The following is a 24,721-nucleotide window of genomic DNA, read 5'->3' on the forward strand; positions in this document are numbered from 1 at the left end:
CTGCGGCGCATCAGCAGATACAAGGGAGGGGAGGGTGATCACAGCACCAACCACTACTCTGCGCTGGAGGTCAGTCAACGTAACGTATCCGAGGAATTACTATGTACTAATTCTAACAATCCTCATTCCGACAAAAGTTTGGCAGTGCTTTAAAAATAACTAGTTCGTAAAATGTGAGCTGGTCTGAACACTTTTTTAAAGTAGCAAGTCGCATAAATTGAGCCAGGACGGTCAAGATATTGGTCTTTCACAGGCTGGCCAGTTAAAAGGACAAGGAGCATGCGTTAGTATGATTCCGTTTTATTCTCCGTATTGTTATTGTAACTGGACAGTAATTATCGAGTTCGATTAACTTATATTTCAAACCAAGGAGCCCGCAGAATGGACAAGAGACCACGGCCTTACGAAAAGTGTATTTTCGAAACGAAGTGAGAGAAATATTCCAAAGCTCCTCTTGAACTAAACAAGATGGAAATAGGAAGATCGAGATCAGATAGGGCAGATGAAAGAGCTACAGTACAAGGACCTAAATCACGTCATTAAATTGCGACCCAAAAATGTATTTAAATGAAAACTTCTTACGCGATAGTACAGACTGGCCCTTACTATTACTGCTGCATTCTTGAACAGCCAATTACTACTGGCTTAGTCCACTAAATAACGAAGGTAAATCATTCAACGGCTGAATAATACTGTTGACTGCTTCAGATATAATATTCTCAAAAAGAACTTTATAATCTTTCCATAATAAACCAATTACAATTCTTCGAAGTGTATCAGCAAGAAAGTTTCATGTATCTGAACATTATATTGCAGTAATCATTTTTAGGATTATGTAATTTATTCTAAGACATGAGATATCAAAACCACTGTAAAGACTATGCATGCACACTTTAAGACTACTTTTAAACATACTTCAAGGAACCAATGTTACATGACTTAGGATAGACGCCCATCGTCAGCACAAATGTACCGACACTTCAACGAATATTAACGAAAAGGAAAGGGAAACAAGAACTATACAAGATCCTAATAACATAATATTTGTACGTTCTGTGTATGTCCAACCCTTGTCCCCTTTCTCTACGGGTTCGAGTACGAAGCGATATGAATATTCGTAGCGTATTTTTACGACTGCATTACCTTCCTAACGTCAACTTCAGAGGAGTTAGTGCGATGAAATGACGTGATACATTACAGTAGGAAGGGAAAGGGTTAAACCCGGTGCCGGCATATAGCCTTCTCCTGTCAAATAGCACCAGGGGTTTGCTAAATGCAGTGGCGTGCGGTGAGGACATTCGTTACCCCAGCTGCAAACAAATTTTCATGTCAGCAATCGTAGCCCCCACCACACTCTGTAAAGTCCTGAGAAAGGTCTTAAAGAATATTTTCAACCACACACTCGCACATATTTCCAAATTGATATTCACGGCAATGACACCATCATAACTTAATCCAAAGCAGATTTTAAACAATCTACTTACAGTTTCACCCAGTGACTTTTCGTGATGGTCATGGTTTTCACAAAAATGCATTGGGACTATTTATTTTTAACTTAAAAAGCCTAACCTAAACAGAATCAGCAAAATTTAACTGGTATTTTACCGTCGCCCAAGTTTTATAGTATCACTCACTGGATGGACGCACATCAACGACAAAAAAGGGAAAATATTCGTCACGACGTATAACACACGTTATATTAATGAAGAATGCCACATAAATCGCGAAACCTTCACCCATAATCCAAGAGGAACACTACAAAAATTCACTAAATACCACCATCGCAGACAACCAAATACATAATTATTTTACTTCGCGCTTAACTGTGTTCATACTGGGCAACCTAAATATTTTTTGTGGCTATCAAAAAACATTCTACACGTGCCATCAATGAATTGCTCGAAAAAACTTTATACATTCCGAAACCCAAAAATCAAATACATTCTTCCGTATTTCATAACCTGGCTCTATTTTCATTAGCAAGACTATGTGCAAGTGGCTATACTGTAAACATGTTGATATTTTTCTTCCTCTAGCGTGTGGCGCTGAACACTTCGAGTGTCAAGTATTAAAACTAACATGCCTTACCTAAGCTAGCTGGCCTGTCGTCGTAAATTGCTGTCGGGGTAGGCCCATAGTCCCACCCCGCTCCCAGGACAAGGAAACTTAAAAAATGCATGCGTCATCCAAGCGACTTAAATTTCGCTGGGGTAACTCTCTTTCGCGCCGGCAAGGAAACTCAGCTCGCTGGAGAAGCTGAACTGCTGTAGTGTGAGCGGATTGTCGAGACAGCTATTCTCGGCTTGGCTTAGATGTTCGCAGTTTTTTAAACATTATAAAAAGCGTTCTAAGGAATAATAAGAAAATGTTAATACAAAGTTATTTATCCCAGCAGCGCTGGGGTAGATGGGGTTCAGTGCACGCCACTGGCGAAATGCTTAACGTCGCCATCGGACGGACGAATCATCATCAACAGCGACATATGCAATCACTCCATATGAACATTGCAGAGAGGTTTGTAATAGAATCTATGCTTTAGGCACACAATCGCTTGATTAGAAATTGTATACAAACACCTCTCCCAGCCTACCGGCTAGATCTGTACTGCATTCGCTAAATAATAAATAATCGTATGGCCTCAGCTACCGTGTGCAGACATTTCAATTTGACACCATCTGGCTGTCTGCTCGTCAATTTCGACGTTCCGTTTTACTCTAGGCCCACTAGATGGCAGACCGAGTAAACCGAAACTCTCTTGGGCGTCTATGGCAGAGATTTAATTAATTTTGTCGGGTAAACGCCAAATGTGTCACCAGAGATCTTTTACATGCCGACATCGTACGACAGTGTCTAATGGACTTTTTTCCGCCCTTCAAACATCCGACTACCTCTGTCGGGTTTGAACCCGTTATCTTGGGATCCGCAGGCCGACACTACCAACTACATTGGCTAGCCTGCATAGACAAAAACTTGTAACATTCATTTGTTCAGAAGTAACAATGGTTCACCTAAAAGAAGCACTTCATAAGTTTTTAGCACTGGTTTGTATCTGTTGAGGGCAACATTCTGCAGTACATAAATTAGTGTGTAAACTGAATATCCACATGAGATTCGATCTGCAGTACAGTAGAACCCTGCTTAACCGAAAACCGGCTTAACCGATTTTTTTTTACATGGTACTGCAGCCCAGAAGGGCCTTGACTTGCCAAAAAGCGAGCGGTACTCGAGCCAACGATTACGGAGCTTGAACGCTAACCACGCGACCGTTGCCATCTCGTGCTTAACTGAAATTCTCTGGCAAAATTTCATGTTAATACTGTATTTTGTATACCCTCTCACTCCTAGCCGTCGATATTAGTAATTATCTTGTTATTTGTGCTAAGAGCTACTAGGCAAGCCCTATTTTTTGTATTATGACTTTCGTTTTATGCTACACGTGCATTCTAGCATAACAGTTTCTTCCCATCTGGTTCGTTCCACAATACATTTTTTCTTGAACAAGCAGGAATTGATAATGCTGCTTGTTGTTTGAAGGGGCCTAACATCGAAGGTCATCGGCTCTAAGCAGGTATTATTATTATTATTATTATTATTATTATTATTATTAACATTGCTTCAGTTGCGGGAGTTTCATCTTGTTTACTGCTCGGACTATACTGCAGCTTCTGTCAGGAAACTGGGGAAGTCCAGCGACCCTTCTCCATTCATATTTTTCTTTCACTCAAGGTCGTTCCACTGCCCTTGCAGTTCTACACTGTAGTTCCAATGCTTTTCTTCCTCTATTTCAACATGAATTATCTGCTCAACGGCACTGTATATTATCTTATTCTTATCCTACCAACGCTGTCCCAGCCATCTGGACTGGGTTCTTTTGAAATACAGTAGCAGGTACAGTATACAGTAATCGTGTTAAAAGTACAGTGGCAAGTGCGTGCTTATTGAATGTCAACTAAACGAAAACGCGTTGTAAGCATAGAGAAAAAGACAGTTTATGCATTTTTATTTGGCCATTTAACTTCCGAAAATATTTACCTCGTGTCATCCAAAAAAAACCGTCGACCTAAGTGGCTCCGCCCCCTGTATTTCGGATAAACGGGGTTCTACTGTACTAGAATAATGTGCTGTTTGAAGATCGCAGATTTCCAAAACGTTAAATGAGACAAACCACCAATTCCTACAAAATAGAAGCACGCATGTTATATCGTGTACAAATGAATTTTTATGCCTAAACATAGTCTAAGAAGTCAAGCAAAGGAACGGACTACATGAGTCAAATTTTGCGGTTATCAAACGTTTACGAATGTATTGAAACAAAAGAACCCAGAAATATGTAACAATTCTGTCCTAAACATGACTACAAAACGTATGCACTCCTGTAATATTCTGAAGGAAATTGGTAGATCAAAATGAAGAGGGAATTATCCCCCCCCCCCCTCCCTTGCTTACCCACAAGTAAATCTTTTCGCCATTATTGCATCATCAGGAGTCTCTAAGCCCTCCATCATGCACGTTCCTCAACACCTATCACTATCACAAAAAATACGAAGTTTATCACATATTACTTTCGTCACTTTAAGAAATTTGTAGGTGGTTTCCATCGCAAAATAACAGTATTTCCGCAATAACGTAAGATGAGGTTTCATGTTTACTTCCTAAAAACTGCAGAAGTAACTTGCTCAAAAAAATATTGTAACTGCATGCCGTTAACTTTATTTTAAAATAGCTCTGCTCAGAACAGACATGAACAATTCCTAGTATTACTAGTGTCAACAAGTATTTACTCAGTTCTACCTTCCAGAAATATTAAGATCACAGACAGCTCAGGAGACCATGAAAATATGTTCAAGAAATATAACTGTTATAAGAAGCTGGCTGTGCAGAATTTGAGATGTGTAGCTTCAAAGTAATACTAACAGTCGTAAACTCAAGATTACATCCAATTGGCTAAATACAGGGGGAGAGGAAGTAAATCTTTGGTATATTCTGGACCACAAGAGACTATAAACAAAAAATATGGTACACAGTATAGATCAAAAAAATTGTGAAATCAACTAACCTCTTATTCAATACATAGAACCAGTAATTTGGCATAAGCAATTACCAATGGACTGCAATGATCATAATTAGAATGTGCTGCCTTCTTTGAGCCACACGCAATATTTTTCTCAATCCATTCAAAACCAAAATAACCACTTGAAGTCGAAAGACAATCTTATATCTCAAAAAGATAAAACATGTGCAATTAAAATGATGTAAGCATAAGCCTTTTGTCTTCCTGAAAAATTTAACATGGATTAATTTCAATATAGACTTGAACTATAGGGACGTATTACTGTGAGCACCGAAGTTTAATCCTAACGACTAGGTAGTTTAGTTTCGACTAAAATCTCACAAATGAGTTATGGAACTTATACTATAGGTTCATTATCTAACAATTACCAGGAAAGAATGCTAGACCCCTTACTAAACAATATAATAGAGAACCAAAAGTTACGGTGAAGAAATTAGATTTTTAGATTTTATGAATACCGTGTGGATTTGTGTTACATTTTAACCACGCAATACAATGTTCCGAACTCTACGGCAACTTACCAAAGATTTGCACTTCTTGTAGAACGTGGCACCAGTAGTGGTCAGGATATGGTGGTAAGAAACTTCTAGGTTTCTAAATCTACTGCCAAATCAATCTGAAAATAACGAGATGATTGCATATTACTGTCAAATTTGTGCAAAATTCCTCAGCAAGATATGTAATACAGCTAAGTGTGTCAGACACTTGAGGGCACATTGAGCGGATTAGCCACTTTAAGAGATTACACGAACAATAAGACCAAAACATGATATGGATTTGGTTAAACAGGAAATTCTTGTAAGCAGAGGAAACAAAAGTCTTACCATTTAGATTTATGGCACAAAAAATTATTCAATATTCGGCATTTAATTGCTCAAAGTTTAGCTTAGTTGATGCTACTAAATAAAAACAATTCGGAACTGGTCTTATAAAGCCACTTGACGAGCTTGACTAATGAACTCCATACTATTCAGAAAATTTGAGGCTTTCCTTCCTGGAATTCAGAAAATGTCATCTTAAATCGTTATCGTTCATCAGAGGTGTATTGTGCGATGTTTTGAGCACTATACTACATTATATACGCTATGAAGTACCTATCAAAAGAAGTAAGGCATGGAGACCACATTTCACATCAGACGAAGCTATTGTGCCCGAAAAGGTGTTCGATTTGTCCCTCCTAACTTACGGAATTCGAAAACTCATGTTCCTAATTCTACAACGATGAAAATGAACACGATGATTCATGAACAGCAACAAAGCAACACAAAATACGACGGACTAATATTAATGAATTTAGCGCAATTAGGAGTTTTCAAAGAAAGCTGTATATCTGAACAGGCACAATACAGTAATGACACCGAATGTGTAAGTAACCAAAAACAATATATCGTACACTATTCCGTACAAGAGTTTTAACAGCAAAGAGAATTAATCCAATGTGTAGTCGATCTACAGATGTATTACCTGGCGGCAGAGAGTGTGTCAAGAGCCAACTTCCCATGACCACTAGACGTGCGCTCGTCGGCAAACACCTGCAGAATGCCAGGCTGAAGGCAAGCGGCTACTTCAACAACCCCCTATAAACCACACGCTAACGCGGGTTACCACACCAGACAGACACACAGCAAACTACCCTCCCATTACAAAAGTACACGGAGCCCTCATTGGCCGTCTCCAGGTTTTCTAGTTCCTGATAGGCCAGTACTACGATCATGCCATAAGCCCTTCCCACCAAAGGGAAAAGGCTTGCTTGGCTAGAGGTGAATTGATTGTTTTCTATACTACAGGTATATAGGCCATGGTTCCCATGGTAACATTGTTACCCGAATTCCAAACAAATCGACTTGGCGTAACATAAGCATCGAAGCCTAACGTGACCTATTTACCATATTTTTATCACAGAACAAACCATACCGAGTGACAAACTCAGTTCTCTAGGGAATAGTTCCTGGTTGCAACTCACAGCATTTCTGTAATTTTTCCCTATAACCTAATAAAATCAGAATTCCGTTTCTTTGATGTTTTACCACGGTGGGGTTGGTGATTATTGTATTAAGAGGAGGTACAACAGGGAAACTAGAATAGATCCGACACTACGAAAAATGAAGGTATCGACCAAAGAAAGAAGAGGGTCACGACGGGCGTGAAAATGAAAGAATCCCCAGGCCTCGAGTGCCCACATACCGTCGGGGTCGGAAATGAAGAGTTGAACAAGAGAGGTTGGATAGGATAAATTAAAGTGAGGATCCTGGCTGAAGTGGAAGCAATACCAGGACTCAGCTAAGGGCCCCGTGGTCGTCAACCCACGCACTCAAGTTAAAGAGCTCCTGGGGCCTTTTGTGAAGGGCCTAAATGACAGGTTGATTCAAATCGAATGGGCCAAACATTCAAAATTTTGGTTTAAGATTTATTATCATCATCGTTATTATCATTATTATTATTATTATTATTATTATTATTATTATTATTATTATTATTATTATACCTACGACTTCTGAACTTACAAATTATAACTGAAAGTCATCTAAAACTTATCCATGCTTAAATGTTTTATAATTATTGATAAATAACATTTCACTGTAATATTCTCAACTACGAATTCACCTTTCAAATACAGTAATATCCGATTTCCTTTCTATAAACTGGGATGTCCCCCTCTTACATTTGATCATTCAGCAATTCCCTTTCCCCTTGCGATATTAACGGGATGTATTGTAATTAACCAAAATAAATTCAATGCATTATGTTAACGAGTGACAAAATACAGGAAGCTCAAATATGCTTGCACAAACATGCTGTAAAGTTGCAGTTATAATTACAATCAAAAAGAATAAGAGATAAATTAGTTCAAATGGAGATAAATACAGAATAACTATCGTTGATGTACTTCGAAACTGACGTACGATGGGATTAATGACCCCCACACGTATATGATCGCCAGTTAATCTCTCCCATGAGCAAACACACACACTTGCTGGAGAACGAAGCTATTCTTAAGTAGCCTGAAATTTACGTGGCAATCTTCAAATCAAAAGCCACCGTAGTAAGTCTTAAGTCTACTTCTATCATAGGGACTTGGCTTTTCAAAATCCCACATCACTAAGGAATAAGAAACACTTCGTCTGGTGAGACTAGACTAGCACCGAAGCCATCGAGCTGTTTTATATGTATTTTATTAGGTTACAAGACTTTAACGGAGGCATTCATTGAAGAATATAGGGTTCCAAGAAATAGACCCGCGTAGTCGAATAAAATCAGGGCTCTACGTCTGTATAGGAACTGAGGACGTACATGATAGGGCGATATGGTTTCAGACATGATTCGTCAACTGGAAGAGATCCAAAGAAAGCAGCACTTTGTTCCAGGTAATTTTCGCCAAACTAGTACTGTTAGGGCGGGGAAAGACTCTAAATTAAGGAGACGAGGTGCTCGGCCTAAGCGGTATGTTCCCAGCTGTCAGTGGGAGAAGGCGTGGAATGGCAGTAGAAGAATAAGCTTTGAGTGCAGTGTACAGAAGCAGGGAAGATTGTAATATGATTAAGTAGGAATTCAAGAGGACAAATTGGGGTAAATATTAGCCCATAGGAAAAGGAATTGGTAATCGAAGTTATTTACCAAAGGATGTTCGATAAATTCCCTACGTCTATGAATTCATTTAGGAAAAGACGCTATTTTGCTTTACATCCCACCACCTACTTTTACGGTTTTCGGAGACGCCGAGGTGCAGGAATGCTGTCCTGCGGGAGTCCTTTTGCGTACCAGTAAATCTACCGACCCGAGGCTGACGTATCTGAGCACCTTCAAATTCCTCCGGACTGAGCCAGGATCGAACCTGCCTAACTGGCGTCAGAAGGCCAATGCCTCAGCCGTCTGAGCCACTCAGCCCGGCATTTTAAGAAAATATTAGGGAAACAACTGATAGGGAATCTACACCTGGTCGACAGCCCTAAATGCAGATCATTATTAAATGAATGAATGAAAACATAGTTTAATTTCACAATTCCAAAGCAAGGTTACAATACATACTTAACATAGCACTTAGAGTTAAAAATTGCAAAGCTGATGAAACAATTGATGAACCCACTACGGTTGGCCATTTCGTTATGTACTCGTACTTACCATGTCTTAGCATGTATTATATGCACTCACAACGACCTAGTAAGTTGAAGTATAATGCGGTCATGAAAACTAAATATTCATGTGTATACCTTATCCCGCAAACAAGGTATACTGTAATAAAATACTTCCCGTTCCATTCTTCAAAATATATTAATCAAATATACACTGTCAATGAACTTGCGTAGTTCTATTGTCAGGACTGTGTCAAGCAACTTAACACGAAGTTAAAGAGAACGTTACCAAATAAAGCCGTTCTAAAATCAGAAGAAGAGCACCCTTTTGTTGGCAAGGGTAACCAGTCGAGAAAAGTGAGTCGTCCTTCCATTCGGCAGAGCTTGTATGGGACCTGCTAATTTTCAGCTTGTCACTTTAGCATAAAGTATACTAGTTAGCCTGTTCCACATCATTTGACACCAAGTGAATCAATGCTTCGTTCAAGAGTGTAAGTATCGTAAATGACACACATCACAGGATTAGAGAGATTTAAAATACGATTGATAAAAAAATCAGCAAGTTCCGAAACTTTAAACCTTTGGGAAAAGAACGCAATCTGCCTCTTGTTATAACAGCTGAAAAAGCAGATCAGAAATCAAGGAGGTAGCTGTTGAACCCTGCAAGGGGTGACATATCCACTATTCCTTAAGATCACAGCCCCAAAATGATTTAGATGCCATTTAGTGGTCGTGAAAGTCTAAGTTTTAACCCTCTCATGCATGGTGTCCTCATATGAGGACATCCGAATTTTTAGGCATGATTTATTCCCTGGAATTTCCAAAAGACGGAGGTAAAGTTATTAAAAATATTTTAGGTTGCTAAGAGTTGAAAACATCAGTTTTAAACAGAACCCGTTGGTGGCAGCATTTAATTGACATCATTGAAAACATGATATTCATGGTTCGCCATTTTATGAGAAGTCATAGTTTCCAATTGTTTTGAGCTGTTCCTATTTTGAAAGTTCCCAAGGTAAGTGTGTCGTTCTTCATTTTGTGTATTCTACTATCATTACCAATATAATTTAGCTTATTCTGATATATAGTCTTCACACAATATTGGTATAATACGGGCGTCCACATATGAGGACATCATGCAAACTTGTTATTTTGGAGGTTAGCTTGTATTCTCAACTGCTTCAGCCAATATTTATTTTCCAGGATTCTCTAAATGGTTTGTAATGTTATCAGATGAGCGAGTGATGTTTGTACGACAAGATTATAGTAGTTTACAACATTCCCACCAGATAGCAGATTTAAATGATTCCATGAAATAATCAGTGTTCGTGTTTCTCCAGTGTCAAACAACATACTGCATTTACTTTGAGCTGTTTCACTGTAAAGATGTCTCAGGTAGGTTTGCAACTTTCAATTTTAAAGAATGTATTGAAATTGTAAAAAAACAAACCAAACCCCATGGCACCACAGACCTTGAAGGGCCTGGGCCCACCAAGCGACCGCCGCTCAGCCCGAAGGCCTGCAGATTACGAGGTGTGTGGTCAGCACAACGAATCCTCTCGGCCCCCACTCCTGGCTTTCTAGACCGGGGCCGCTATCTCACCGTCAGATAGCTCCTTAATTCTAATCACGTAGGCTGAGTGGACCTCTAACCAGCTCTCAGGTCCAGGTAAAAATCCCTGGCCTGGCCGGAAATCGAACCCGGAGCCTCCGGGTAAGAGACAGGCACACTACCCCTACACCACGGAGCCGGCCGTTAAAATTGTAACAGCAATAATTATGAGAAATGATTGCATAACCTCAGTGTAAGATTTGTGCTGACGTGCCTCTTATCACAGTATTTCGCAGGATAGTTACCATATGCTAAATGCCACAGCTGTAAATGCTTGGTTACTATGGAAAATGGACCGTAAGACCCCAATGGACCTGCTCGAGTTTCGAGTGGCAACAAGACTTGTCTTCGGTGGTAAGGCAGAAGAAGCACCACGGAAGAGGGGACGGTAGCACAAATGGCCCATCACTACCACTCAAGAAACAGGCTACACATACTGTGCCTGCTGAAAAGAGGATGGAGTAGTACACTATCCGCAGAAAACAGAGGCTAGAAATGCTAACAGGTGCCATGACAAAAACCGCGAGTAAACCCAGTATATTTGTGGAAAATTTAATGTACCACTACGTCCAGAGTGCTTTCCGAGTTTCCATACCATTGCCTGAAATATGAACATGTGAAGTACATCAGTTACATATAAATGCCGCAGTAGGACCAGTGTAATTTCGCTGTACTCATACAATTGCCTCAGGTGCAAAAAGTTCTTGTAAATACTAGTATAATAAACCAAAGTAGAAAATGTATGACTTGTTGACATTATTCCACTAAATGCATGATGTCCTCAAGAGGACAACAAATTCCCGCGAAGTATGGCAACTTCCTTTTGTGTTATGTTTATATCATCTAATAGGGTCATTTTAACCACGAAAATCACATTACAATATTTTTAATTAAATTTTTCTTAAATTCATGCATGAGAGGGTTAAGATTAATTTTGACCAATCAAATTGTTATTCATTTTAGGTGAAATGGTGTTAACGTTTCTCTTTCTCCTAGACAAGAAAATTGTATTAAGATAGACTATTTCAATAGATTTGTATAGTTTTAAACTTCCACACTTGATGGTTACCTGCCAAGTAGAAACTATCTGAAACACACTTGAGGGAAGTTTAGCAACGTCAAGAGCTGCTTAACATGGACACAATTACACTGGTTATTACACTGGTTCTTACGAAATATTAGACGGGAGCTTCCTCTATTCCATTCCTGACCCGGTCGAATGACCAAAAACAGGCCGAGAATTTTCCGTCCAATAACTAGTCACTCCCGTAAATATTCGGCCAGTGATAAAATCCGCGAAAAAAAATTATGACAATAACGCAAGCATGAGCAGAATGTGAAATCAAATGTGTCCCAAGTAATGGAAGTACATGTGGTTGCATATGCCAAAGAGGAATCAAGGAGCAGTGATGTACAGTATGCTGTAAAAGAAAGAACATTACTCCCATGGGTGAAATGATACGCCTCAAATATATTCGGTCACCCGGAAAGGCCGAGGTTGCCGTTGTATTGACACAAACAGGGCAGATAGCGTTGCAAAATGTTCAGTTCAGTAGTGCGGTGCCGCAAAACACGTCGTGCCGAAGTTATTTGCTGCAGTGTTAAGGGTTGGTATCAAATGGAGGTCAAAAGAGACAATACCACGTTTGAAAAACGCCAGCTTGTGATATTACATCATGCTCAAGGTAAATCGCATAGAAAGATATGCTTAACATAACGAGAATAACAGTTGGAGATATAATAAGACGATTCAAAAATGAAGACAGAATTGATTCAGCTCCCACACAAGCAGGCCAAGAAGACTGACAGAACGAGAGGAGCGGTTTGTGCTTGAGAATGTGAAACGGAATCCGAAAATGAGTGCTCCGAAACTGGCAGCAGCAGTTTCAGGAGTGTGGAAAGAAAGTGGGTACTGAAACCGTGCGAAGAGCACTGTGAGAAGAGCTAGGAGGAAACCATACATTAGTGCGGTAAATAAGCGGCTATATTTCGCAAAAACCTACGTAGCAAACCCAGCGTTTGGTGGGAGGATGTGTTATTTGTTGATGAGTCAAAGTTCAACGTCTTCGGGTCCGATGGAAAGCTATTGGTGTGGCGGAAACGTCACGAGGAACTGAAAACAAAGAATTTACAAGCAACGGTAAAACATGGAGGAAGTACAATGGTGCGGGGATGTGTTGGATCGAACAGGTTTGGTGCACTGAGTTTCAGTAAACATACTTTGACAAAATAGGGCTGTTTGGCTATCCTCAAAAACAGTTTGCGACAATATGTGGAATAACTTTGTATACAGTGTACTTTTAAGTTGTACCAACATAACGCCAAGCACAAGTCGTAACTTGTCAGGGAGGGCTGCTGTACAACTGTCCGAAGGTTTTGGAGACTCCACCACCATCACGTGGCACTGGAATTATTGGTTTTATGGGATGGCTTACTAATGATTGTCAGAAAAGTTTGAAACAACACAATGTTTGTAGAACGTGTTATGTTTTCCTACATGCTTCGTTGTATTATACATTATCATTATAGTGTAAGAATAACCAATAAAAGTGTCAAAAGTCAGAGTGACTGAATATTTATGGGAGTAGCTGTATACACATCAAGACGAGTGGCATAACCCCGTGTTATTTAACTGTTGCAAACTTGGCATGTCCTATGCCGAACGGAATGACGACCATTTTGTTCCAAACAGTGTAGTGAGCGTCTCGAATGACACGGCGTGCTATGTCGACAACTAGGGAAGATGTTCAATAAATTTCCAATTTCTTTGAAATCATTTAAGAAAAGGCTAAGAAAACAATAGATAAGGAATCTGCCACCTGGGCGACTGCCCTAAATGCCGATTAGTATCGATTGAACGTGCACACACGATCACACTGTCCAGAAGGATGATCAACGGAGACGGCTGTTCGATGTGTGGGCCGTGTTCGAACATGGAAGCTGCACTAATTAGTTCCCTAGGTTTGTTACTTGTTCCTGAAGTCAGGAGCTTCCATCAATTTGGAGACAGGAACTGTGAACAACATGCCTCGTACAGGTCGTCCAAGGCATACGACTGCAGTCTGAGGCAAGTTACCTTTGAATTTCAGCTCGGAATCCTGAACCAAATACCATGTTAAAAATGATCGTCGGGCAGCCACAGGTCGCCTTGTTTCAGCTCAAACTGTGAGAAACAGATTACTTCACACTCTACGCCCATAACGGTGCCAACTCTCAAACCTAGATATCATGGGGCGCGGTACAGATGGGGCCAATGAAAGGTCAGGTTGTAAGCTTCACCAAGAGGGAAGTTCCTTCCGTTTTGATGATGATGCTTGTTTAACGGTGCCTAACATCTAGGTCATCGGCCCCTAATGGTATGAAATGAGACTAAATGTAAGGACAAATTAAAAGTCGAAAATTCTCCACAGACCAAATTCAAAACGTGAGGACGAATGAATGGATGGATAGATAGAAATGAATTTTAAAAAATCGGTAGATCCGAACCGCAATACCTCACATTCACAGAAACTGATGTAAAACAATAGAATTACCGACCAAGTGACTGCTTCCATAGCACAATACTGAATCGATGATGCCTGTATTCTATAGGGGTCCAAAATCCAAGCGAATCCCTCAGCATGGTGCTTATCGCTAGGAAAATAGATCCATGGTATCTGTCAAGTTGCGGTACTAATCAAAAGTAGCGTACACTCGCGGTATTCCACACATTACGGTAGTACTCACAGGTAATGAAATTCGCACCTGTACCACAGACCTATGGTGTTTCGCACATTGCGGCGCCATTTACAGACAACGCAAACCTATGGTGTTCATCACATAAGTGTACTAACCACAGGGACGCTTACTACGCCGTAGTGTTCCTCATCAGAGTACACACAAACGCAGGTCAGCTGCGCGGTCCTTACCACGTCTTCCACAGTCCACAGCGGGGAGATATCCGTGAGAGGCTTCAGTTGGAAAATAATTATATCGGCAGGACTGACCACAAATGTAAAATTAGAAGAAATTTTAGCAGAGGCGTTTGGGGTTAACTTTCATTCATTGGGAAGGGTGTGAAGGAGTGGAACAGTTTACCAGGGGTAGTGTTTGATCCTTTTCCGAAATCTGTACAGATATTCAAGAAGAGAATAAACAGCAACAGAGAAGATAAATGAAAAGTTAAGAGGGCATTCGACCAGTGCAGGTTAATGTAAATAAAAAATCTGTGTGAATAAATGAATTCCATCCCCTGGTCTAAGGAGTTTGGACAGCCAAAGTAGGGGACTGCCTGTAGGGGTGAAGTACAGTGGGGACTTCGAGGGCCCTGGGACCGCTACGGTAGCTGTGAAGGTCCTTCAGGAACTCTGAAAAGTGGTGGCAAAAGGGGCTCTGGTTAAGACGCAGCAGGTCGTTATGCTACTTAGGTTCCAGAATGGGTAAAGAAAAAAAAAGTATATAAATGCAATGTAAATTTTAATCTTATAGCAGTTGTACAGTATCATTTGAAGTAATTCCACATACTGTATATCAGTCGACTATATTTATAAGTGGTACAAGAGATATACGTAGAATTTTGTAAACAATGTAAATTTATTAAGGATGAGCTGTGTGTTTAATAGAAAAAATTGCTAGCGTAAATTGTATAATATTGTATTGTAGGAAAATTTTCTTCTCATGTTAATTTAATATTTAGTGCTTGACAATTATGTATTTTAGTGTACCATTTGCCACCGAGGTAGACACCTCATTTGCAAATAAAGAGATTTTGATTTGATTTTTATATAGTGGGTACTAATTATAGGCAAGCCAGAACCATGGTGTCTCTCATATAGTGGTACCAATCACAGGTACTGTAAAAGCCGGCAGCGCACTCTGTTGTTACTAATAAAAACCTATGTTGTACCTGGCATAATGGTACTACGCGCAAGTAAAAGCGACCATTAGTGTTCCGCGCGTCGTGCTATTAATTACAAGTAGTCTCATGGTTCTAATTCGATCATACCTTGGTCACCTCTTACGACAGGCAGGGGATACCATGGGTGTATTCGTCTGCGTTCCCCACCTACAGGGGTCCCTTCCGTTTTAATATCTCATGGGAACTGGTAAATGTAACTAGGTATTAATATAAAGAAAGATTTTCGTTGGGGCAATCTCATTACCGAGGTTGTAAATAAGGGTTACTTTTCAATATACGGTCAGGAGGGTATTTAGGGGATGCAGTAAGGATGTAAATCAGAGGGCGTATAAATAACTGGTAAGAAAACAACTATTATCCGCGCACCTCTTCTGGATATATTTACACCCTAGTGCTGAATTGGTCAACCTCGGCAATCTTCGAGATTCGTACTGGCAACCTTTGAAACACAAACTATGAATCGCTTATGCATTGCTGTGCGACATCTGGCGTACACTTTAAGTACTAGTACTGTTATTTACACAGCAAAGCTAAACTATAGAATTCACTCTAGGAATAAGATTCGCATCGAGAAATATTATATAATGTTATATAATGTGTGTGTGATACAGTTGTTGGCTTAAGATAACAAAGGTTTAGCAAAATTCATATCGATCGATCATCTTATCGATTCAATTCGGATTTCATTTCCATTCAGTTGGCAGTGCTAAAGGTACCGCGAGAGTTCCCTCCTTACTCCGCACCCCGAACGGAAATATATCGATAAAAAGTGCGCAGATAATATATACTGAAAGTCAACTTAAGACCCAAGCGGTCCCTTTGATATGAGTCAGACTTCTGGTCGGTGATAAGGCTTCCGCAGCACTAATTAGTTCCCTAGGTTTGTTACTTGTTCCTGAAGTCAGGAGCTTCCTTCAGTTTGGTTAGATATTCTGGTGAACTGACTTGACGAATTAAACATTTCTGCCCTGTATAAATATGGAAAATATATCATAGGTTGTATGTTATTCGGGTTCGTTACCAACTCTTATATTTCATACGTAGATGGCTATGAATAGTTATGTTATTTGCTTTACGTCCCACTAACTACTTTTTAAGGTCTTCGGAGACGCCGAGGTGCCGGAATTTAGTCCCGCAGGAGTTCTTTTACGTGCCAGTAAATCTACCGACACGGAGCTGTCGTATTTGAGCACCTTCAAATACCACCGGACTGAGCCAGGATCGAACCTGCCAAGTTGGGGTTAGAAGGCCAGCGCCTTAACCGTCTGAGCCACTAGGGCCGGCATGAATAGTTATTGTTCTCAATGGTGTATGTAGCAAAATGATTTAATATGAGATTGATATCTTATTGCACTGTGTACTTAGCTTTGTTCGAGTTCATTCCATTGCTGATTAAGTTCGCAAAATATTTGCGACGCTGAAGATGGATCCAAGGAAACTGTTGGCAATACTGGTTGCAACAGCACGTTTAGTATTCATAATGGCTGCCAGCTGTGCGCAGCACGTGTGTGATGCTGTGACGCTTGAGCCCCTGTGAAATACTTTGAAGCTAACAAAAGTGGAGAAAAATTAAGTAGGAAACTAAACAAATTGTATTAAACGTTTACAGTAGCCTACGAGATGGGGATCCGCTGTGGACTGTGGAAGACGTGGTGAAAGACCGCGCAGCTGACCGGCATTTATGTGTACACTGACTGACCAAATGTCGTGGAATAGCGGTGCACTGATGCGCAGGTGTGTTGTCTGCGCACCACACGCCCCTTGTGCCAGCGGCAGTTGTACAGATGACATTGTGAGCAGTGGCTGTGCATGTGACAGGTGTAATATGGAACGTCGTCGTGAGCTGACACCGTTCGAACGGGGTATGGAGGTCGGTGCCCGACGGATGGGAAGTGCGATTTCGGAAGTGGTGCGGGAATTCGGCTTCACACGATCAACCGTGTCCAGGGTTTATCGTGAATGGTTGAATGCGGGTGTCACCGTCCACAACAGACGAACGACCGCCCGTCCAGCCACCCTCGATGACCGTGACCGGCGACATCTGAGACGGATTGTCAATAGTGACAGAACGGGCAACCGTGCAAGAAATCACGGCTCAATTCAACACAGGCCGTGCTAGACACGTCTCTCAGTGGACAATCCGTAGGAACATGGGTTCTATGGGGTATGGGAGCCGGCACCGCACACGGGTGACACTGTTAACCCAATGTCATCGGACACAACGACGCGCATTTGTCGCCAGTCACCAGGGATGGACACTGGAACAATGGCGTAACGTGATATGGTCGGACGAATCACGATTTCAACTGCACCATGCCGATGGGAGGCACCGTGTATGGCGCAGACCAGATGAAGCGATGGACCCCGCTTGCCTCGAAGCTGTGGTCCAGGGCGCTGGTATGTCTTATGGTCTGGGGTGCATTTTCCTGCTATGAAATGGTACTTTGAATGGTACGCGGTATGTTGAGCTGCTCGGAGACCATCTCCACCCAGTTTTGGCCTTCCAGCGCCCAGACGGTTCTGCGGTGTTTCAAGATGATAACGCGCCGCCACATCGCTCCTACGTCGCCCGGGAATGGTTCCAGGAACATGCAGCGGAGGTCCAACGACTGTCATGGCCACCCAGGAGCCCCGATATGAACCCTATCGAGCATATCTGGGATGCCGTGGAACGCAGGCTCCGTGCCATGGATGCTGCACCCACGAACAGACCAGCATTGGCGGCGGCTCTGCAAACGATTTGGTGTCAGCTGCGTCCTGAGGACTACTAGGGACTGTCGACTCACTTCCACAGCGTCTCACTGCAGTTCGCAGGGACAGAGGAGGCCCCACACGCTATAAGGTGACTATCCTATGACATGTGCTAAGTCAGTGTAAACCATTGTACAAATAAACCGGCCTATGCATTTATAAAAATAAAAAAAATGGGAGACCTTATTTTGGGGATTACCTTCGTAAATGCTATCAGAAGTGTCACTATTCGTCTCTGTGACCCTAAAAGCTATGGATTCAACACGAATTTAGGTCGTTACCTATATGACATCCGCTAAATACGTATTGCGGACTAGTGTAAGTCTTCGCCTGCGATTATTGGAGTGGTCATATTGTGATATATTTTTAATTCTCACAGTTGATTGAACTTCCCGAGACCTATCAATCACGATTCACCGGCAGATAATACCGAAGAGAATAAGAAGAATGAAGCAAATCGGTCCAGTAAAACGGATGGAGCCGGACTGAGTGGCTCAGACGGTTGAGGCGCTGGCCTTCTGACCCCAACCTGGCAGGTTCGATCCTGGCTCAGTCCGGTGGTATTTGAAGGTGCTCAAATACGTCAGCCTCGTGTCGGTAGATTTACTGGCACGTAAAAGAACGCCTGCGGGACAAAATGCCGGGACCTCGGCGTCTCCGAAAACCGAAAACATAGTTAGTGGGACGTAAAGCCAATAGCATTATTAAAACAGATGTACTGGACAAAGCTGTTTATCGTAAACGTTTTTAATATATTGATTAGCTTTTAAAAGTACAGTTTTAATAACTTACAACTTATTGCAATGAACATTACTTTTTTTTAATGAATGTTTCAATGACTTTTAGAGCAACTTCAGATCGGTAAAAATATATTCAGAGCTTGAAAAAAATTCATGTTATCGTATCTTAGAAAGTTTCCAGAATTATGGCCTCCAATGTATGCATTACTACAACAGTACAAAGATTGCATTAACTCTCCATCACTCATGTTCCATACGTTACGGCCCAAAAACTGGGTAAGAATATTCGAATTATTACAAATTATACTTACCACCAAGTTAGGCAATGATAGGAAATCGCAAAAACCGATGGCAGGGACATTAATGAGGCATGCAAGGCATGTTCAGTGAGGTAGTTAATCACTGCTTTCCTCAGTTGGTCAGAAAGTAGCAGTGCTACCTGTTGTATGAGTAGCACGTTTCATAAAATATAGACGCACTAGTCGTGCTACGAGCATCATTTACTCAGCACCACCCAGACCTAGGGGGGGGGGACCCTACTGAGTTACAAATTTTATGTACTTTCCAACAGTGTAGCTTCATGTTTTCACATACTGAGTTGTAAAAGGTAAGGATGACATAGCACCAAATTTGGCTTCATTTGGCCAATTACTTACAGATTTATGGACATGTTTATAAAAATTACAGTTGTAAAATCAGGGAAATTCGAAAAGTTCCATGCATGCCAATTTTTGAAGTATCACTCTGAAACTTGTTTATCTAACACATTGGACATTTATGAACAATCTGTACTATTCTCAATTTAATAATTTGATATTACAGAATTAAAAAATATTATGTTTGACCATTTTAATGTCTTTTTTCAATTTCTTCACGTATGTTACCCAATAAATCTGAAATTCGTAACTATCACAACATACATAGTACAATTTGTATATAACTAATAGATTAACCTGCATGAAAATGTTCATGCTGTTTCAGCCAGTACGGATGTGCGTCGAGCATCCGGAATGGTGAAAAATATAGTTTGGAGAAAAAGCCAATAAGTAAAAAAAACATTAGCTAGAAGGGGATTGTATGCCTCAAAACTTCCCAGAAGCATACATGTCCCCTTCCTGCTCCCTTTTCTTTTCTGATACAGTTCTTTTGAGTTTTTTCTGCACGTGACAACACTTAGACATCACTTCATAGTCTACGACTAGCCCTGTCAAAATATCTATCAAGGATTGAACACCATAAAGAGAAGTATGGCCCCTTGTATGCCAAGTTCCATCATATGATACAGCTAAACCTATTAAGTCCCATCTTTTAAGGAAGAATCAAGTGACCTGTGTTCATTATGTACAATATGTCGAGACTTAGTATCTTGTTTTTCAAGACTACAGCATTACTTGCTAGTTTCTTGAGGTGACAGTTAAATGTTCCTCTAGCCATGACTCATTCCCATAGCAACACAGAATGTATCCATAGCAGCATGACCAACACCTATTCTCAAAATGCATTTACATACCATTTGACTTCAAATGGTGGTCTTGCATTGTTCTCTTTGGTGCGAGGACTTGTTGTAGGTTGAAGAATGTACACGGACTTAGCAAATGTCATGGGATAGTCACCTAATAGCGTGTGGGGCCTCCACTGGCCCTGCGAACTGCAGTGAGACGTGGAAGTGATTCGACAAGTCCCTGGTAGTCCTCTGGACGCAGCTGGCACCAAATAGTTTGCAGAGCGGCCGCAAATGCTGGTCTGTACGTGGGTGCAGGATCCATGGCACGGAGCCTGCGTTCCAGGACATCCCACATATGCTCGATAGGGTTCATATCGGGGCTCCTGGGTGGCCATGGCAGTCGTTGGACCTCCGCTGCATGTTCCTGGAACCATTCCCGGGCGACGTGGGAGCGATATGGCGGCTCGTCATCGTCTTGAAACACCGCAGAACCGTCTGGGCGCTGGAAGGCCAAAAATGGGGGAGATGGTCTCCAAGCAGCTCAACATACCGCATACCATTCAAAGTCTCTTCCAGAACAACTAGGGGGCCCATTCCATACCAGAAAAATGCACCACAGACCATAACAGCGACACTAGCGCCCTGGACCACACCTTCGAGGCAAGCAGGATCCATCGCTTCATGTGATCTGCGCCATAGACTGTGCCTCCCATCGGCATGGTGCAGTTGAAATCGTGATTCGACCGACCACATCACGTTACGTCATTGTTCCAGTGTCCATCCCTGGTGACTGGCGACAAATGCGTCGTTGTGCCCGATGACATTGGGTTAACAGTGCACCCGTGTGCGGCGCCGGCTCCCATACCCCATAAAACCCATGTTCCTACGGACTGTCCACTGGGAGACGGCGTTAGCACGGCCTGTGTTGAATTGAGCCGTGATTTCTTGCACGGTTGCCCGTCTGTCACTATTGACAATCCGTCTCAGATGTCGCCGGTCACGGTCATCGAGGGTGGCTGGACGGGCGGTCGTTCGTCTGTTGTGGACGGTGACACCTGCATTCAACCATTCACGATAAACCCTGGATACGGTTGATCGTGTGAAGCCGAATTCCCGCACCACTTCCGAAATCGCACTTCCCATCCGTTGGACACCAACCACCATTCCCCGATCGAACGGTGTCAGCTCACGACGGCGTTCCATGTTACACCTGTCACATGCATAGCCATTGCTCACAAGGTCTCCTATACAACTGCCGCTGGCACAGGGGGCATGTGGTGCGCCACATCAGTGTTCCGCAATCCCATGACATTTGCTCAGTCAGGGTACATAACAGCAGTTATCACACTTGACAAGAAATTTATTGCAAAAGCCCTTCCTTTCTCTTGTCTGAACTGAAAGTGCCTTGCTGCTACACTCACCACACTGTAGGTCGCCAAAAAGGGATTGTGAACTGTCACAGTGCACAAGCATAAATACACCACCAATATATCTATCCTCACTTTCTTCACTAACCTCAAAATACCCGAGCTTCCTACTGATTGGTGAGCTGGCTGGAGTTGATTTCTCACTTGTCAATGTTATTGGACCGGATGGCTCTGGCTCTGGGCTACAATTATGCGTAATAGTCTCATTGGTCTCGAGGATCTGCTGAGTTGTTGGATTAGAATTTTGTACCTTTACCGACCTGTTCTGAATGTTGATACGGCCGAATTCACTTTTCATAATCTTACTCTTTCTTCGTTTTAGCTTACGGCACCGAGGGTATGACTGCTCCATAACTGTGCTACAGAACTCAAATTGTAATTCAATTCACCATAAATCTGGAGTGAAATGGTCACCTGTGTTTACGAAGAAAACTGTCATGAATTCAAGGAGTAAAGGCAGCAGCAGGAAGTAGGTTACTTCATATTCATGACAAGGCCTAATATTTTTAGTATAAATGCATAAAATATGACAGTAGCTCAGATATAGGCCTACTGATAATTTTCCTTTATATATTACAACATTGTAGTCACATATTTTCACTCCTTGCATATTCTAAACAGATTATTAGCAACTAGTACGACCAAAGGCGGGCTCTAAACAGCAAAAATGATTTTAAATTTACCAATTTGCTATAACGTCACACCGATACAGATAGGTCTTATGGAGACGACGGGATGGGAAAGTGCTAGGAGTGGGAAGGAAGAGGCAGTGGCCTTGAGGTACAGCCCCAGCATTTGCCTGGTGTTAACATGGGAAACCACGGAAAACCATTTTCGGGGCTGCGGACAACGGGGTCCAACTATTTCCCGAACTCAACCTGGCAGCAACGTGACCCAAAACGCGCAGCTACTCCTTCGGTGGCGTGGTAACCTAACCCCCTCCAAAGCCATACGGTTATTTTACAAAGCAAGCAGAATAATCACAACCAGGAAGAAGACGATTGTCTGATGAATATTTAATTTTTCACGATCGAATTGTACGCGAAATTAGAAGGTTGCGCGTTCGGATCCCAATGGTACTCGGTTGATAATTTTTGTTCTGCATTTATCTCTTCAATATACACAAAGTTTATTTTGAGGCAATTGTCTGTCTAGGCACTAGTTAAAATATCATATCCAGATCGTATTCGTTTATATAAAACTATGAATAGGAAGGTTTGAGATGTCAGTTCATTTTGGCTCCACCAGACGAGACACACTATACTCAAACTATAATGATCAAGCATTAGGCCATACCAAAACAGTTGTTTGACGAGGACCTCTGTGGTAATGGTGGTAATTACCCCTTAAAGAGGAAGTACAATTAAGTAAAATTAATACAAAAAATAAAGGTATCTGTTACCGAAAGGGAAGGGTCAGAAGGCCATGGAAATTTAAGACTCCCTCGGGCTCGCAAATCCAATACCGTCGGGATCGACCACGGGCCTGAAAATATCCCTCGGATATTAGGAACGTCTAAAATTAACATCTTTGAAGAAAAGTATAAGTTATAATCACTAAAACTTCATGGTGTAAAACTAGCAGTGAAAAAACGCAAAGACAACGGGAGGATGACTATCGCCGCCGCTCTGAAGAAAGTGAATTTAAACCTAGTAACTATCAGTGACGACCATTACTAGTATCGAATAAAGGCACGGCACCACCGACGAAGAAAATAAAGTGCTGTTCTAGACCTATCGGTATCCGAGACAAACTGCAATAACATAAGGATATCTCCCCTAAGTTCTATAAGGCACCACGTCTTGCGCTAGAAGAAAATATTGCTCCGAGGAAAATGTTTAAAATAATCAGGATTAAAAAAGGTTGAGGAGGAAGTTTCGAAGTCAATGTAAGGAGTCAGCACGTCAATAATCCATACAGGCCGCGGATTGCATGCGGCGTAATGAATTCTACGGGGTCGGAGCCAGCCGGGAACCCGGGGCCGCGTGCTGGCCGCGTGCAGCCACCGCGGCGCCCTGTCCCGTCGCGTCACGCGAACCACAGTAACATTGATCGCAACGCGACCACCACAAAACTCGACCATGCACTATAGCACTACCACTCGTCTACTACTAATAATCCGTCAAAATAGAGACCACCGAGCTCGATAGCTGCAGTCGCTTAAGTGCGGCCAGTACCCAGTATTCGGGAGACAGTAGATTCGAACACCCACTCTGTCGGCAGCCCTGAAAATGGTTTTCCGTGGTTTCCCATTTTCACACCAGGCAAATGCTGGGGCTGTACCTTAATTAAGGCCACGACCGCTTCCTTCCCACTCCTAGCCCTTTCCTGTCCCATCGTCACTGTAAGACCTATCTGTGCCGGTGCGACGTAAAACCACTAGCAAAAAAAAATAGAGACCCTCCCGTTTTGCCTATCTTCACAAATTTCATTGAAGGAACTGGAATCTAACTCGTAGCCATACGTCATTTAACAGTGGGAAAGAATAGCGAATGAGAACTGCAGACATTCTAATGTCTGCCACTGTTAAAAAGACGATGGAAAATTAGAATTAGAAGTAACAGGATGGTTCTGATAAATATGGTCAATTTAAATTCAGATGTCTCTACCTACGGATCGCGTAGTATGACCCAATGAAGGAAGTTCAAATAATGAGGTTAGAAGAAAAAAATGTGCTGCTTCTTGGGCTGCAACAATATCCCGGGGGTCATT

At 41.8% G+C, this 24,721-nt stretch overlaps 1 protein-coding gene across 2 annotated transcripts in view; it reads right to left on the reverse strand.

Moving 5' to 3' along the window:
* Positions 1 to 24,721, reverse strand: part of HnRNP-K (Heterogeneous nuclear ribonucleoprotein K) — a 281,790-nt gene that overhangs the window by 178,540 nt on the left and 78,529 nt on the right. For both annotated transcript variants that reach the window (XM_067145808.2, XM_067145809.2), the window contains exon 2: positions 5,593 to 5,687. The gene's annotated coding sequence lies outside the window, so the exon portion shown is untranslated. The remainder of the gene's footprint in view (positions 1 to 5,592; positions 5,688 to 24,721) is intronic.

Source organism: Anabrus simplex, chromosome 4 (genome assembly GCF_040414725.1).
Source record: "Anabrus simplex isolate iqAnaSimp1 chromosome 4, ASM4041472v1, whole genome shotgun sequence".
NCBI lineage: Eukaryota > Metazoa > Arthropoda > Insecta > Orthoptera > Tettigoniidae > Anabrus > Anabrus simplex.